This window comes from Furipterus horrens, unplaced genomic scaffold (genome assembly GCF_987537825.1).
Source record: "Furipterus horrens unplaced genomic scaffold, mFurHor1.1.pri manual_scaffold_4, whole genome shotgun sequence".
NCBI classification, from domain to species: domain Eukaryota; kingdom Metazoa; phylum Chordata; class Mammalia; order Chiroptera; family Furipteridae; genus Furipterus; species Furipterus horrens.
Genome location: NW_028327174.1, coordinates 86,919,960 through 86,933,778, shown reverse-complemented (window position 1 = coordinate 86,933,778; position 13,819 = coordinate 86,919,960). Strand labels below are relative to the sequence as shown.

The 13,819-nt window shown below is 36.3% G+C and overlaps 1 protein-coding gene across 1 annotated transcript in view; it reads right to left on the bottom strand.

The window, feature by feature from the left end:
* ZMYM2 (zinc finger MYM-type containing 2) overlaps positions 1-13,819 on the bottom strand; it is a 147,231-nt gene that overhangs the window by 115,806 nt on the left and 17,606 nt on the right. The gene's annotated exons all lie outside the window — the stretch shown is intronic.

Genomic DNA, 13,819 nt, shown 5'->3' with positions numbered 1-13,819 from the left:
TATGTGCACAACACTGTCTCAGGCACTTGATAAAATCAATATACCAAACAGGTAAACCTGCCTGCCATCAGAAATCGTTAATTCTAAAGGCAACTGTTTGGATTTTACAGTAATAGAAAACACTTCAGTGCTTTTACCTAAAGGCTAACACTTCTTTAATCCTCACCTGAGGATATGTTTATCGATTTCCTTAGAGAGAGGAAGGCAGGCAGGGAAAGAGAAAAACATCAATGTGAGAGAGAAATATCAATGTGAGAGAGAAACATCAATCAGAATCAGTTGCTCCCCATATGCACCCTGACTGGGGAGACAACCTGCAACCTAGGTATGTGCCCTGACCAGGAACTGGACTCGCAAACAACACTCCAACCAACTGAGCAACACAGCCAGGGCTCACATCCATTTTGAATGTATCACTCTCACTGCTACACTGGAAATGGATTATAAGAGGCAAGGAAAAAAACAGGAGGGCTATTGGTCCAGGTGAGAGATGATGATGGCTGAAATGAGGGTGGTGATGGGAGATAAAAAAACAGACTAGGGTTAGGGATTTTGAAAAGTAGAGCTTACTTTAAAACAGTCTACGGATATACTGTAGACTGAAGAATAGTTACAGAATTCAGAATATTACTACAATATTATGCATTTCCCCAAACCCACATATACATACCCACTATATTTTCCTAAAGTATGTATTTGTATATAAATTTGTGGGGAAGTTTCAGCAAGTTGCACTTTAGGTTCTCACAATCTACTAAGAGTTTCAGGCAGCTAAAGCATCTGAATGAATAATGAAAAAAAAGAGAGATCACACAAAGCTAACCAAACACTAAAGATGAAGTGATTATCATTGTCCAGATACAAGAGACACAGAACCACTTTTCACAGACATTTGATGAGGGTATGCCAAATTTTTTATGAAACACTATGAACAAACCATAAAGAACTTTCCTCCTGATTGAATACATAGAGTCTAAAACATAAAACAGTCCCTGGGCACTGAAGGCACCCATTTGTCCCAGATATTTACAGAAAGGCCAGAAGGCAAAATCCAATATTTTACTTTAACAACCAGTCATTTTTAAGTAACATCATTATTTAATTGTCAAGGTATACAATCTACTCCCTTATTTTAAATATACTCTGGCCTTTAAGCATCCTGGTTAAACCAGGTTCTAGTTTGGATAGCACCATTTGCTGGCAAATATTCAATGTGATAAAAAGCAAGGACCTTCAACCAAGATCACTCTATCCACCAAAGCTATCTCATAGGGGAGCCAGGGAGAAGAGGGAGAGCAAGGAACTGAGAACCTATTTGAAGAAATAATGACTGAAAATTTTCCTAACCTAGTGAAGTATAAAAACACAACAGAAGAGCAGAGTCTCAAACAAGAGGAACCCAAAGAGGCTCACATCAAGACACATCATAATTAAAATGGCAAAGGTTACAGACAAAGAGAGAATTTTAAAAGTAGCAAAAGAAATGCAGCAACTTATCTATACTGGAGTTCCAATAAGACTGTTAGCTGATTTGTCAACAGAAACATTTCAAACCAGAGGGAACTGGCATGAAATATTCAACTTCCCTAACCTGGTGAAGGAAATAAGACATACAAGTCTAGAAAGCTCAGTCCCAAGCTCAGAGATGAACCCGGAGAGGCCCACACCAAGAAACATCATAATTAAAATGGCAAAGGTTGCAGACAAGACAAAATCTTAAAGCAGAAAGAGCTCCCCATCAGACCATCGGATTTGCAACAGAAACATTTCAAGCAAAAAAACTGGCACAACATATTCGAAGTGATGAAAAGAACCTACAACCAAGAGTACTCAACCAAGCAAGGCTATCATTTACATTTTAAAGTCAAATAAAGAACTTCGCAGTTAAGAAAAGTTAAAGGAGTTCAATACCACCAAAATGGTATTATAAGAAATATTAAAGGAACTTGTTTAAGAAGAAAAAAAAAGAAAGAAACTTAATAATTAAAGAATAAAATGATCCCTGGCCCTCACGGCTCAGTCGGTTGGATGGTCATCCTATACAACAAAAGGTGGGGGTCGATTCCAGGTCAAGGCATACACCTAGGTTGCGGGTTCGACCCCTGGTCCTGGAGCAGAGAGAAGGTAACCAATTGGTTGCTCTCTCTAAAATCAATAAACACACTTAAAAATATATATATGCTGTAGAGACACTCCTCAGAACAAAAGACAGACTGACTCAAAGTAAAGGTTTGAAAAGATATTTCATGCAAATGAAAAAAAAAAGGTGAGATAGAAATATTTTTCAGACAAAACAGACTTAAAACAAAGGCTATAATTAAAGACAAAAAAGCCCATTACATCATGATAAAGGAATCAAGCCATCAAAATGATGTAACTCGACAGAGGCAAAAAAAAAAAAAAATGATATAACTCTTGTAAAAATTTATGCACCCAACAAAGGAGCACCTAAATATATAAAGCAAATATTAATGGACATAAAGAAAGAGATGGACAGTAAATACAGTATTAGTAGGAGACTTTAGCACCCCATTGACTTAAAATCATTGGACAAATCTTCCAAAATGAAAAACAGAAATAGCAGCCTTAAATGACACATGAGACCTGAAAGGAATTGACTGGTATTTTTAGACCAAGCCACCCCGGGGAAACAAAATATATATTCTTTTCAAGTGCACATGAAGTATTTTCCAGGATAGATCCACTACATGTTAGACGACAAGTCTCAAATGATTTAAGAAGATTGAAATCATTATCAAGTATCTTTCTTCCCTGAAACTAGAAATAAATTACAAGGAAAAAAAAAAAAAAAAAACAGAAAAACACACAAACACATGAAGGCAAAATAGTATGTCACTAAACAATCAATGTGTTAACAATAAGATCAAGGAATAAATCAAAAGATTAATTGAGAAGTCCTGGCCAGTGGGCCTCAGTTTGTTGGGAGTGTCATCCCGTAAATCAGAAAGTTCAGACCCCAGTCAGGACACATGGTAGAAGCAACCAATTGATGTTTCTCTCTCACATCAATGTTTCTCTCCTTCCCCTCCCAATTCTTCCCCTCTCTCTAAAATCAATAAGTATGTCCTCAGATGAGAATTTTTTAAATAAATAAATAAAAGCCAAGGCTGGTGTGGTTCAGTGAATTGAGCACCATGCTGCAAATCAATTTTTAAGGCACATCCCTGGGTTGTGGGTCAGGTCCCTAGTTGGGGGAGTACAAGAGGCAACTGTTCAATGTATCTATCACATGCTGATGTTTCTCTCCCTTTCTCCTTCCCTTGCCCCTCCCTCTAAAAGTAAATAAATCAAAAATAAACAAATATTCTAAAAAACAAAATTTTTTTTTAATTTTATTTATTTACTTTTAGAGAGAGGTGCAAGGAGAGAGAAAAAGAGGGCAACAAACACCTATCAGTTGCCTCTCTCACCCCCAACTGGGATCTGGCCTGCAAACCAGGCATGTGCTCTGAATGGGAATCAAACCAGCAAACATTTTGGTCCACAGGCCAGCACTCAATCCACTGAGCCACACCAGCCAGGGCAAAATATAAAATCTTTAAAAAATTATAATTAAAAAAAAGGAATACCTTCAGACAAATAAAAATGAAAACACAACCACCCCATATCTATGGAACATGGCAAAAGCAGTCCCAAGAGTGAAATTCAGATAATACTGCCTTCCTCAAGAAACAAGATAAATCTAAAATAGACAATATAACCATACACCTAAACAAAAGAAAAAGAAAAAACGAAGCCCTAAGTTAACAGAAGAAAGGAATAAATGCCAGAGCAGAAATAAGTCTAGAAAAACAATAAAAAAAGGTCAATAAAATGAAGAGGTGGTTCTTTAAAAAGATAAACAAGACTGACAAAACTTTTTTCTTTTTTATTTTTTATTGTATTTTTTCTGACTGATAAAACTTAAACCATAACTCATCAAGAACAAGTACAGGGCCTACATAAATAAAATCAGAAATGAAGGAAAAGAAGTGACAACAGGCATCATAACAATACAAAGAATTAAAAGAAAACACTAAGAAAAACTACATGTCAATAAGTTAGACAATCTGAAATAAATGATTTCCAAGAAATATACAAGATTCCAATGGACAAATACGAAACAAAATCTGAACAGACAAATAATACCTACAAAATCAAAGTAGTAGTCAAAAAAATTCCCAACACACAAAAGTCCTGAAATAAATGATTTCATGGGTGAATTTAACCAAGCATTAAAAGAAAAATTAACACCCATCCTTCTCAAACTATTCAAAAATAATTCAAGAGCATGGAAAACTCCCATTTTGCAAGCCCAGCATTATCCTGATTTCAAAATCAGAAAAAAACACTAAAAAGAAAGAAAAATTAGAGGCCCAAATCCCTGAAAAACAGAGATGTAAAAAAGTTTTAAAAAGCGCTCACTTCCAGCCAAGATGAAGGCGTAGACAGACATGCTGTGTCTCCCTCCACAACTAAGAAGGAATACAACTACCTCAAAACTAGAAACAACCAGAAGTTCCAGAAAATCAAACGGCATGGGAGTCCAACAAACAAAGATATAAAGAAGAAATACTCAGCCAGACAGGTAGAAGGGGTGGAGCCAGGGCTGAGAGGACACCGTGTGGTAGCGGCAGCAGCTGCAGGCGAGCGGAAAACACAGTTACACATTTTAAAAAGTCAGGAGGGACACCTGGGGAGCGTTCTCAGCTACTCATTCAACATCACAGCTCACAGTCCAGTACCGGGGAAAATCAAGCCTCATTGCTTCTGACTCTGCAGACCAGTGGGGGTTGGGGCAGAGGCAGAAACTGCCAGTCTCTCAATAGTCCGCTTGTTTAAAGGGCCCCCACAGTCCTAGAACGTCCGCAGACCCATCCACTCTGGGAACGACAGCCAGGGCAACAGCTAGAGGAGCACCAGTCCAATACAGAAGTGGGACAAGTGCCTGGAAAAGGGGCAACTGCTGGGCAAGCGGCATTGTTCCCCCTCAGACCCCTCCCCCACATACCACGCCACAACCTGGTGAAACAGGTCACCCCGTACTGACAAATCCCTAAGGCTCTGACCCTTGCAATGTAACAGGAGCAACAGCTGTACCTAAGACACAGAGGCAAACAAACTCAGTAGCTTGTCAAGATGAGGAGACAGAGAAGTATGGCCAAAAAGAGGGAACAAATCAAGGTTCCAGTGGGAGAACGAAGTGACGAGGAGAGAGGCAACCTAACAGACGCAGAATTCCAAACACTGATGATAAAGATGCTCACAGGCTTGACAGATATGCTTGAGTCTGGCAAACGCATAGAGAAGAAGTGTAGGCTATGCTAAGTGAAACAAAATCCACACAAAACCAAGGGTGAAGGGAAGAAAACCAGGGTTCAAATCAATGATTTGGAACATAATGAAGTAAAAAAGTCAACCAGTGCAGAATGAGGAAGCAAGAATTGAAAAAACTGAGGAAAACTTCCCAAATTCTGTGAAGGAGATGGACATACAGGTCTGGAAGCACAGAGGTTCCCGGGCGAGCTGAACCCAGAGGGGACACACCAGGACACATCATGATTGAGATGCCAAAGGTGAAAGATAAAGAGAGAGTCCTGGGGGCAGCTGGAGAGAGGCGCAGAGTTGCCTACAGCGGTGTGCCTATAGGACTATCAGCTGATTTCTCACAGGACACTTTGCAGGCAGGAAGGGACTGGCAAGTAGTATTCAATGTGATGAAAGGCAACCTGCAGCCAGGACTACTCTATCCAGCAAGGCTATCATTTGGAATGGAAAAGCAGATGAAGTGCTTCCCAGACAAGGTAAAGCTAAAGGAGTTCATCATCAGCAAGCAATTTTTATATGAAATGTCAAAGGGACTTACTTAAGAAAAAGAAGATCAAAACTATGAACACTAAAATTACAACAAACAACTATCAACAACTGAATCTAAAAAATAAAAATAAAATCTAAAGAAAAAAATAGGGGTGGGCGGGGTGGGGGAGAGAAATGGGGGAAAAATGAGACAACTGTAATTGAAAAACCGAAAAATAAAAAATAAATAAAAAAGAAAAAGAAAAAAATAGAAGACACAAACAAGTGGAAGCACATACTTTGTTCACTGACTGGAAAAATTAACATCATTAAATGTCTATAAACCCCAATGCAATCTAAAGAATCAATACAATTCCTATTAAAATACCAGTCATATTTCACAGATCTAGAACAGATATTCCAAAAATTGATATGGAACCAAAAAATATCCAGAAGACCCTAAGCATTCTTGATACCTGATATCAAACTACATGTATACTACGAAGCCATTTAATCAAAGCAGCCTGGTACTGTCACCAAAAGCAGGCATACAGATCAACAGAACAGAGGGCCCTGAAATCAACCTATTCCTTTATGGTCAGTTAATATTTGATAGGAAGGCCAGAGCACATGATGGAGTAAAAAACACCTCTTTAATAAATGGTGTTGGGAAACTGGACTAGTACATACAAAAAAATGAAAATAAATGACCAATTTACACCATACACAAGAATAAACTCAAAACGGGTAAAATTAAATGTAAGTCATGAAACCATAGAAATTCTAGAAGAAAACACAAGAAATAAAATATCAGACATCTCACATAGCAATATTTTTGCCAATATATCTCCCAGCGCAAGGGGAACAATGGAAAAACAAATGGGACTACATCAAGCTAAAAAGCTTCTTCAGAGCAAAAGAAACCATTAACCAAATGAAAAGGGAACCTACTGTATGTAAGAATGTATTTGCCAGTGATACATCTCATAAGGGGTTAATTTCCAAAATATATAAAGAATTTATACAACTCAACACCAGGAAGACAAATAACCCAATTAAAAAATGGGCAAAGGACCTCAAGACACTTCTCCAAAGAGGACAGATGGCCAACAGACATGAAAAAATCCTCAACATCACTAATCATCAGAGATGCAATTTAAAACCACAATGAAATATCACCTCACACCTGCCAGATTGGCTACCATCAATAAATCAACATACAAGTGTTGGTGAGGATGTGGAGAAAAGGGAACTTTAATGTACTGTTGGTAGAAATGCAGATTGGTGCAGGCACTGTGGAAAACTTAAGTATGGAGTTTCCTCAAAAAATTAAAAATGGATCTGCCTTTTGACCCAACAATCCCACTTCCGGGAATACATTCTAAGAACCTAAAACACCAATCAGAAAGAATATATGTATCTCTATGTTCATAGCAGCGTTATTTCCAGTAGCCAAAACTTGGGAATTGTCCAAGTGCCCATCAGTATATGTGTAGATAAAAACAGATGCGCTACATTTTCACAATAGAATACTATGCAGCTGTTAAAAGGGGGGGCAAGAACTCTTACCCTTTGTGACAGTATGGATGAATCTGTAGAATATTAAGCAAAATAAGCAGCCAGAGAAAGACAAATACCATACACTCTCACTCATATGGGGAATCTAATGAACAAAATAAAATCAGAGGAATGGTTACACAGAACAGACTCACAGATCTGAGGGGAGGGTGTTGTGATGTGTTGGGAAAAATTAAGCAGAGAGCATATATGCATATATGCACGGCCCAATGGACAAAGACAACAATGTGGTGAAGGAGGGGGCAGGGAGCAGGGCTGGGTAGAGAGGGATGGGGGAAATGGGGCCATCTGTAGTAGTGTCAACAATAAAGAACAGAAGCAATTAAAGAATGCGTAAGTAGAACAACAAATCAACATTTCCCTCTCTCTTACTTGCTCACCCTCTCTATCTAACAATCAGTTTTTTAAAAATTTTAAGCAAATAACTTTAAACTATTGAGGAAAGGAAAGGGAATGGTACACTAGAAAACAATGTACAAAAGAAGGCAGTAATGGAAGAAATGGGAGCAACAACATATAAGGAATATGAAAAACAAATAGCAAAAAGGCAAAAGTAATTCTTTCCTTATTAATAATTACTATAAATGTAAAGAGAATATATTAAAAGACAGAGATTGGCAGGTTGGATTAAGAAAACGTGATCCATCTGTATGTTGTCTAGAAGAGACTCAATTAAGATATAATGATACAATGAAGTGGAAAGTGGAAGGATGAAAAGAAACTCCATGCAAAAAGTAACCAAAAAAGAACTGGCATGGATACAGTAATATCAAACAAAATAAAAGATTACAAGAGATAAAATAAGGACACTATATATTGATAAAAGTCATTACAGCAAGATGTCACAGTTCTATACACAACTAATGAGAGCCCCAACTACATGGAGCAGAAATTATCAGAATTAAAAGGAAAAAAAAGTTCTAAGAATAGTAGGGAGATTCCAATATCCTGCTTTTAATAATAGATAGAACAAACACAAAGAAGATCAATAAGTTAATAAGAGGATTTGAACACTATGAATCAATGAGACACATAATGTACTCCACTTAGCAACAGCAAAAATAAACATTCTTCTCAAGTACACATGGAATTTTCACCAAAATAAGCCAGATGGGTAGCCACAAACCAAGTCTTCATAAATTTAAAAGAATCAAAATGATAGTGTTTTTTCTTATCACAATGGAATGAAACTAGAAATAAATTAAAAGAAGCAAAACTGGAAAATCGCAGACCGGTAGAAATTAAACAACACACAAACAACCAATGGATCAAAGAAGATCACGAGAGAAATGAGTAAATATTTGAGACAAAAGAAAACAACAAACAAAAGTAATGAGATACAATGAAAGCATGGCTCAGCAGGAAATTAAGCTATTAACACTCGCATTAAAAGATATCTCAGATCAATAAACTTTACACCTTAAGAAATCAAAAAAAGAGCAAACTAAACCAAAACTAGCAAAAATGATGAAATAATAAAGATTAGTGTAAAGATAAACAAGAGAAAAAAAATAGAGGAAAAAATCAACAAAATAAAAAGGTGGTGCTTTGAAAAGTTAACAAATCTAAGGAAAAAAATCTCAAATTATTAAAATCAGAACTCAAAATATGACATTACTATCAATTTTACAACAATAAACAGAATCATAAGATGACACAATGAGCAACTTTATGCCAACAAACTGAATAACCAAGATAAAAATGGACAAATTCCTAGACATAAACAAACTGCCAAAATTGACTAAAGAAGAAATACAATATCTGAATAGAACTATAACATGGAGATTAAATCAATCATCAAAAATCTCCCAACAAAGGCCCAGGAACAAATGGCTTCACTGGTAAATGCTATCAAACACTTAAAAGAGAATTCACACTGACCCTCTCAAATTCTTCAAAAAAAACTGAAAGGGAGGGAACACTTCCTAACTCATTCTATGAGACCAGCATTAACATGATACCAAATCCAGATGAAGACATTACAAGAACACTACGGGCCAATATGCCTTAGGAATATATATGTAAAGATCCTCAACAAAATAACAGCAAATCAAAATCAGAAGCATAGTAAAAAGATTATATACTGACCAAGAGGGATTTATCTCAGAATGCAAAGGTAGTTCAACATAAGACAACCAAAGTAACAGACTAGCCCTAGCTGGTGTGGCTCAGTGGGCTGAGTGTCGGACTGCAAACCAAAGGGTCACCGGTTTGACAGGGCACATGCCTGGGTTGTGGGCCAGATCCCAAGTTAAGGGTACATGAGAGGCAACCACACATTGATGTTACTCTCCCTCTCTTTCTCCCTCCCTTCCCCACGCTCTAAAAACAAATAAATAATATCTTTTTTTTTTAATTTAACCAGAGGTTGAAAGACTCGTACAATGAAAATGGAAAAATATCCCATGTTCATGTATTGCAAGATTAATAATGTTAAGATGACAATACCACCCTAAAGAAATCTAAAGATTCAATGCAATCCTTATCAAGACCCAAACCATGCTCTTGACAGAGAGAAAATCTCACCCTGAAATCCATACAGAATCTCAAGGTACAGAGATCTTGAAAAAGATGAGCAAAGATGGAGGGGTTTCACACTTCCTGATTCCAAAACTTACTACAAAGTTACAGTAAATCAAAACACCATGATACTGGCATAAAGACAGATATACAGACAACCCACAGAATCAAATAAAATATTTGGAAATCATATATCTGATAAGGGATTAATATATCCAGAATATATAAAGAAGTCCTACAACTCAACAATAAAACAAAAAAGGGCTAAAGACTTAAACAGATACTTCTCCAACCCCAAAGAAGATATAAAAATGACCGATAAATGAAAAGATACTCAACTTAGTCATTACAGAAATGCAAATCAAAACCAAAAAACATCATCTCACATCCACTAGGATGGCCACTATCAAAACAAAACAAAACAAAAGAAAAAATTAAAGCAACAAGGTTGGTGAGAACAAACTGCATGGTCACTTGGTTGGCTGTTTGAAAAAACTTAATCCCTTGTGCATGTTGGGGACGGATGTAAAAAGGTGCAGCAGCCACAGAAAACAGTATGGTGGTTACCCCAAAAATTAAAATTTGAAAATGAATGGAAGAATAAGATGTAGGTATACTGTACACATGCAAAGGAAAAAGGAAAGATATTCTGGCATACAAAACCCAGAATTATCTTCTAGAGGGCCAGTTTCCTCGAACTACGTAAGTGTTCTAGGAATCCATCTGTGTCAGTATAGCAGCTGGCATTATTGTAAGAGGCTGCGACCACTTTAGTAAATTTTTTTTGAAGGTTCTTTCAACACTTTTCCCTATTTCACCATAAGCGATTTACGAGTGCACCTACCCACACCACACTGAGTGTTCAGCACTTTTTGACCAAAAATGCATGACCCGTGTCCCACTCTCCCTATTCACCCAATCTCACCACGAATGCCCGGATAAAAGAAGTCCCCAAAGGGAAATTTTTTGCTGATGTGGAAGTAATGAAACAAAAAACAACAGAGGCACTAAAAGGCATCATAATCAATGAGTTCAAAAACTGTTTAGAGCAGATGTCTCAACAGGTGTGCTGCGTCCAGTGGAGAGTACTTTGAAGGTGACTGAAGTTTAAACAGGTGAGAATACACAATTTTTTATAAATAAATTCTGGGTCTTTTGGGGTTCCCCCCTCGTGTGCTACAAGATAGTTGAACCTTGAAAAGATTATGCTATATGAAATAAGCCAGACACAAAGGGCAAATATTTTATGATTCTACTATTTGAGGTACTTAAAATATGCAAATTCAGAGAGATAGTGGGTAGAATAGAGCTCCACCAGGAGCTGGGGGTAAGAGGTATCGAGCATTATTGTTTAATGGGTAGTTTCTGCTTGGGATGACGAAAAATTTCTGGAAATGAATAGTGATGATTTTTGTATAACTTTTGTGAATGTACTTAATACTGCGGATCTTACACCTAAAAATGGTAAATTTTACATTAATATATTTTATCAGAATTTTTTAAAAGAAAAAAATAGAAGACATCTATATGGGGAAACATATCAAACACAATGATTAACTATGAAGAAAATATTTGCAACTCATATCCTAAAAAAAGCTGAGGTCCTATAGTCAATGAGACAATAGCAACAACCAAAGAGAATTTAGAGCAAAATAAAAAGAGGGAACACAGTTCATGTGAAAAGAAAATACAAATGACTCTTAAATGTGTGAAATACAAGAAATGAATACTTAAAACTCTTCAAGGCCACCAATTTCCTCCTACCATATGGACAAATATCAAAAGGTCTAACTGTACTGAGAGTATCATACTACAAACAAATGTGAACTAATACAATTTCTATGGAGGACAACTCAAAAATATTTCTTTGACCAAGAAATTCCATGTCTAGGCATCCTTCCTACAAATATATTACCTAATGTTTTTAAGAACAAAATGTAAAGGGATATTCACTGCAAAGTTAAAAGATCAAAACACTCTAAATGTCTCTCAATACACTGATAAAATAAATAATGATCAAGATATACAATGAAATATTATGAAGCCTTGGAAACAATTGAGGCAGCTCTAAATGTACTTACATACTAATATGTTACAACCTCCACATAAATTAAGTACAAACAAGGTACAGAACAATGGATAAACACACACAGGTATGCACAAAACATACATACATACACATACACGCATGCACAGAATAATTCTACATAAATATCTAAGAAAAGGACAACAGTGGTTTGCTATTAGGGAAGAGAACTGTATGGACTGGTGAGGGGAAACAGGAGTCTTCCTTCTCACTGTTTACCCTGTTTTACCTTTCAAATTTGGTACCATATGCATATACACTGGGATTTCACTGGGATTTCACAGAATTTAGAGATCAATTTAGAAACAAAAAGTTAACAATTTTACATTAATGAAGTCTTTCCATCCAAATGTAGGCATATCTTTCCAGTCCAGTTTTCTTGTATGGCCTATGGTATTATTTTACAATTTCCTTCATATAAGTCTTGCATACTTGTTTATAGTTACTCCTATTTCTTGCAAGAGTAAAATTAACTTACTCATTATATTAAAAGCAAAGAAACACTATAATGTATAAAAATATGCAAAAATATATATATTATATATTCATATATAGTTCTAACAGACATAAGAATTGATATCCATACTTTAAAAGAACACAAATTAAATTGATTATTTGATGATACCCAGTATTGGCAAGAATGTAAAGAAATAGTGGAAATGCAGTCAGCACAGCGGCCCAGTGGAAGGCAATTGTGCAGTATCTACTAAAATATACAATATACATAAACTCTGATTCAGCAATTCCTATTCTCAGAATTGCCCCTAGAGAAAACACACACGAACCCCAAAACACTACTATACAATCTATTCTGTGCAGCATTATCTGTAACAAAAAATTGAAAAGACTAAATGTACACCAACAGAATGTCTAAACTACATTATATCCATGCTACGAAATATCAAAATGGTTAAAAAACAAAAAGGTAGGTCTTTATGTACTAACTCAGAAAAATAAGACATACAGTGAAAAAAGCAAGTTGCATGCCCTGACCAGTGTGGATCAGTTGGCTGGGTGTCATCCCACAAAGCAAAAGATTGCTGGTTTGATTCCCACCCTGTCAGGGCACTTGCGTGGATTGCAGGTTTGGTCCCCAGTAGAGGTGTGTTATGAGGGGCAACTGATCGATGTTTCTCTCTCACATCAATGTTTCTCTCCCTCTCTTTCTCCCTCCCTTCCTCTTTCTCTAAAAATAAATAAAATCTTTAAAAAACAAAGTTGCAGAAAAATACTTATAGTATACGTATTTTTAAAATGCACAACAAATTTGCTATTTAATTTGTATGGGTACATGACAGTATATGCACAGAAAAGGATTTGCAGTAATGCATGCTAAATTGGTAACACCACTAATCTCTGGCGAAGTGAGGAGAAGAACCAGGGGATCAATGACAGATGACATAACACATTATGCCCTCATATTATAGTCTAGTCACAAAATTTTCTTAACATATTTTTATAAGATGTCTAAAACAATGCTACTCTGGCTTTAGAAGCAGATAGGAATGATTTAATTAATATTAAAAATCCATTTAAGGGTCATAATAGAGTCTGAACAAAAATCCCTGTGATCTAATAAATAAGCAAATAAATCAATTAATTCATTCAGGTTATCCCTAGGGTGTAGAATTTTAAGGGGGCAAGGAACAATCTCTTCGTTCTCACAGGACCAAAATTTAGCTGTAAGGTACTTCCAAGTAATTTTAACTTTCTTTGGGGATCCCACCCACTCCCACCATTTTAAATAACTCAATACCCTGGACGCCTTAATTTACCTCAATCAAGATGTTTAAAAGCCCTCAACCTGCCTATTCCAAGTTACTTTAACTTGTTTTCATT